The sequence below is a fragment of the Rhinolophus sinicus genome, chromosome 14 (genome assembly GCF_057876585.1).
Source record: "Rhinolophus sinicus isolate RSI-liver-muscle chromosome 14, RSI-T2T, whole genome shotgun sequence".
Lineage (NCBI taxonomy): Eukaryota > Metazoa > Chordata > Mammalia > Chiroptera > Rhinolophidae > Rhinolophus > Rhinolophus sinicus.
Window position 1 is genome coordinate 86602633 of NC_142514.1, and position 4467 is coordinate 86607099.

The 4467-nt window shown below is 33.9% G+C and overlaps 1 pseudogene; it reads left to right on the plus strand.

The window, feature by feature from the left end:
* The first annotated feature begins 4080 nt into the window (after positions 1-4080).
* LOC141572615 (small nucleolar RNA U3) lies at positions 4081-4201 on the plus strand (annotated as a pseudogene).
* The last annotated feature ends 266 nt before the right edge of the window (positions 4202-4467 follow it).

The following is a 4467-nucleotide window of genomic DNA, read 5'->3' on the forward strand; positions in this document are numbered from 1 at the left end:
GACATGAGGTTCCTAAGCCATAGACAAAAAACAGTTTAATACACCAATAGTGGTAGTCAGAATTCCACCATTTCCTTTCACCAGGTTCCTGAGCCCCGATTCCCATAGGGTAACATGATAAATGTTAGGTGATGCCTGCACAAACAGTGGGTTGCCTTACAAAACAACCAACTCCAATTTAGGATACTTTAATTTTTTATAGTGGACTGCAAGTAAACCTACCTGACTTTTGCCCCAGAAGGAGACTTTATTATAATGGACAGAAAATAAATCTGCCCTCTGCTCTAGAGAAAGACACTATCTTTTTCTTACAAGGTTGTTCACCATAAAAAAATTATTGAAAAGGTATTCCAGAAGTTAAAAAGGCCATCAGTGTCTCCGCTGTTTAAATGTGCAGAAGTACAAGAGAGTGATGGAGAACTGTCTTTTAAAAAATACCAGCCACAGATATAAGACAGCTTGCTGTCATGGGGAGAAGGGACCGGAATACTAAAAATGTCTTATCACAGAGGCCCTGAGACATAGGTTCTGCCTAAGATTGAGTCTGGACTGGGACAACAAAGAACTTTTTCAACTCCACCCTGAGCCACGTACTGAGTACTCAGCACAGCACTCCACCCCTCAGAGAGTGTCAAGTACATGGAGAAAGACTCCTCTCTGTGGTACAGGTGCATAGGCATGGCTGAAAGCTGATGACTGAAAAACACTGGGGACCACACACTCTATGCTAAGCAGCTGGAGGAATGTGAAGCTCATAGTGCATTGAAGGTAATCATACTAACAAAAAGCCCAGCCCAGATTGGCTCAACCCCACACATTGACTGCTACACTTTGCTAGGTTTAGGTACTATTTTCCTCTACTTATATATGATAGTTGGCATTCAATAAAAAATTATGAGATACACAGACAAAGAAAAAATCCAGAAAAAACAACCCATTTTCAAGAGCTGAAGCAATCAATATCATAAGAAACAAAGCTGACTCAGAATTAGTACTAACTGAAAGAAGTGTTAAAGCAATTATCACTAAATATTAAAGCCTCTAGTGGAAAAGGTGGACATGATGAATGAGCAAATGAGAAATCTCAGTAGCTAGAGATAGTAACATTGAAATGCCACACAATTTTTTAAAAAGCTATATCAGAGATAAAAAAGAAAATCCTTAGCTAGACACAGAGTAGGATGGGCACAGGCAAGGAGAGACTCAGTGACTTTGAACTGAGACCAACAGAAATTAGTCAAAGTGAAACACAAAGAGGTTTTTTATTTTCCCCTTAAGTGTAAAAAATCCCAAAATAAATAAAAGAGCATCTAAGATCTGCAGCACAGTATCAAATGGTATATACATGAAAGTGGAGTCCCACAAGTAGAAGAGAGAAATAACAGGGCAGAATAACAAAACAAAACAAACAAACAAACAAACATTTGAAAAAATAATAGTAGAGAATGTCATATATAAAAAAAGGACAAACATCTAATTATACTTCAAAGAAACACAGAAGACTTCAAATAGACTAAAATTAAATAGGCACACATCTAGACACATAATAGTAAAACTGAAATACAAAGATAAGGAGAAAACGTTGAAGGCAGCAAGAGAAAAAAGAAAAAGAGAATAAAGAACTACAGCAGACATTCCTCAGAAACAATACAAGCCAGGAAGATAAAGAGAGAGTTCACTATTAGCACACTCGCATGAAGGGTAATATTAAAGGGAATTTGTTCAAGCAGAAGGAGTATGATATCAGATGAAAACTTAACCTCACAAAGAAAGGAAGACCCTTAAAAATGGTTAAAATATAAATGTTCAACAAGCACTTTAAAGCTATATTTTCAATAATTGACAGTGGAAAATGGAAATTTTTCTAAAAACATCTGCATTATGTATACATTCATATTGAAATACCTCCATATATGAGATGACAACAATACTGAAATATTACCTCACAAGTAATAATGACAATAAAAATGATAATGATGAAAATAGTAATAATTATTTGAAGTGAAACCACAGGAAGGTAGTTATAATGGGAACTTGAAAAATAAAAACAAACACCCCCATACCTAGACATGCCATAATCAAACTGATAAAATCAAAATAAAGAGAAAATAGAGATGACAGTTGGAGATCACTATGAACTTGGCCAGCTAGTACTAACAATGGAAAAAAGAAAAGTACAAAGTATCCAAAAAAAAAATCATGTGCACTCCAAGCTTGCCCAAGCCTCTGGGAAAATTTTTCTAATAAATTAACTTCAGTTCCAAATTTCACATTCTTTTACCCAGTTAGTCCACTATTCCTAAGAGAAATATTCCCAAGCACAGGAAAGAATGCTTCCATCAGGCTGACTTCATGCTTCACATCTATCACTGAAATCGCCTCTTTTGTAGCTTACGTGGTTCCATTCTCATTCATGGAAGTTTTCTAAATCATAAATCTGTTCATGTCGTTCCAATTTCTAAAGGCTTTAGACAGCTTCCATCATCTCCAGGATCTCTTTCAGACGGCACGTGGGTACTTGGTCCGAAACATCAACGTGGTCCCAGCCTTTCTCTCCAGGCAATCCTCCAAGGCAATCTCCTGAGAGCAACCAGCTCAACACAGGCTAGCCCTGTCACATTTACACAAACTAGTTGAAGTAATTTTAGTAACTCTAAGGTCTTCCACTCTGCTGCACATTCTCAGCCCTCATGATAACATATATCTTATAAGATTTAGTAAAGATTAAGTATGATGATATCTGTGAAGCACTTAGAATAGTACTTGGTGTATAACAAATTTCAATTTCTAAATTTTGTATTATTTTATAATTGTTTACCTACTTGTGTGTGTGTGTGTGTGTGTGTGTATATATATATATAGTTTGTTTGTTTGTTTTCTTTTTCCCCTAGAACATTGTTCATTTCTACACTCTACCTGGCACAAATTGGCTCTCAAACCTATTTTTTGATCAAAAGATAAAATCTGAATAGCCATCAATAAGACATCAAGAAATACAATTTGACCCCTTATGAATTATCATTTCTTTATTTTAAAAAAGTAGTTAACATCTGAAAGTAATATACTGTAAAAATTGAAAATGTAAAAAGGTAGTCAATAGTTAATATTTTAAATGCTTATGATATAACGTAAAACTTTGATAAAAATCTATGCATACAATATTAGTTCAGTATTTAAAAATATGCATAAAAAGAAATCAACTGGAAGGAATTAAACTTAATTAATAGTGTCTTTCAACAAATTTCTGATCATGTTTACTAAAATTAAATATGAATTGTCTTCTCTTTTCCAATTCTTCTATCTTACACCTGTTACTTTAACCATAAAAAACAAATAGAACTAAATATAATTTTAAATACCATGAAAAACAATATATTATGCTTCCAGCATTTCAATCCGAGCACTTCAGAACACTTTTTCTTTATTTGCTGGCTAGGAGACCACAGCTGCCTACTTTTTTTTCCCATTTACCTCTCTGACCACTCCTTCTCATATTTCTTACTCAGTAAATCCAGTCATCACGATTACTTAATGTTGAAGTGTCTCAGAGATCAATCTTCAGTCCTCTTCTTTCTGTCTACATTTACATCCTTTCTTATGACTTTCAATATTTATGACAATAACTCCTAAATTTATATATCCAGCTGAAACTCTCCCTGACTCTAAGCTTATATATTCAAGTGTACACTCATCATTTCTACTTGAATTCCTAAAAGAGATCTTGGACTTAACATTTCTAAAATTGAAATTTTGTTCTTTTCCTACTCCACCATCAAGGTCTGCATCTTTAGCAGTCTTCCCCTTTCATTCATTTCCTCAACCAACGTGTGTGTGTGTGTGTGTGTGTGTGTGTGTGTGTGTGTGTGTACATATTTTATTTTTCTTTGTTTTAACCTAGTGCCTCAAAAACAAAATAACTTAAAAATCAGGTCATTTCTAAGGACTAACCATGTAGTTATAAGACCAAAGCTACTGAATTCTCTAATATGACTTATAATAAACATGACAATAGAATTCTAATTCACATTGTATATATGTTTCTAGGAAAGATAAAAATGCTTTTCAGAAAAAGGTATTTAAAAGACTATACTTTCAAGGAACATTTCTATAGTTTGTTACCAGAGAAGTTTCTCTGATGGTGGAGAGTTTAACCAAAGAAGTGAAGAGTTTAACGGGTCTGATGGACCCGTTTAACCAAAGAAGTGAAAGACCTATACTCAGAAAATTATAAGACACTGAAGAGAGAAATCAAAGAAGATACAAATAAATGGAAACATATACCATGTTCATGGATAGGAATAATTAATATAGTTAAAATGTCAATGCTACTTAAGTCAATATATAGATTCAATGTAATTCCTATCAAACTACCAATTACATTTTTCTCAGAAATAGAACATATAATTCTAAAATTTATATGGAACCATAAAAGACCCCAAATAGCTACAGCAATCTTGAGAAATAAGG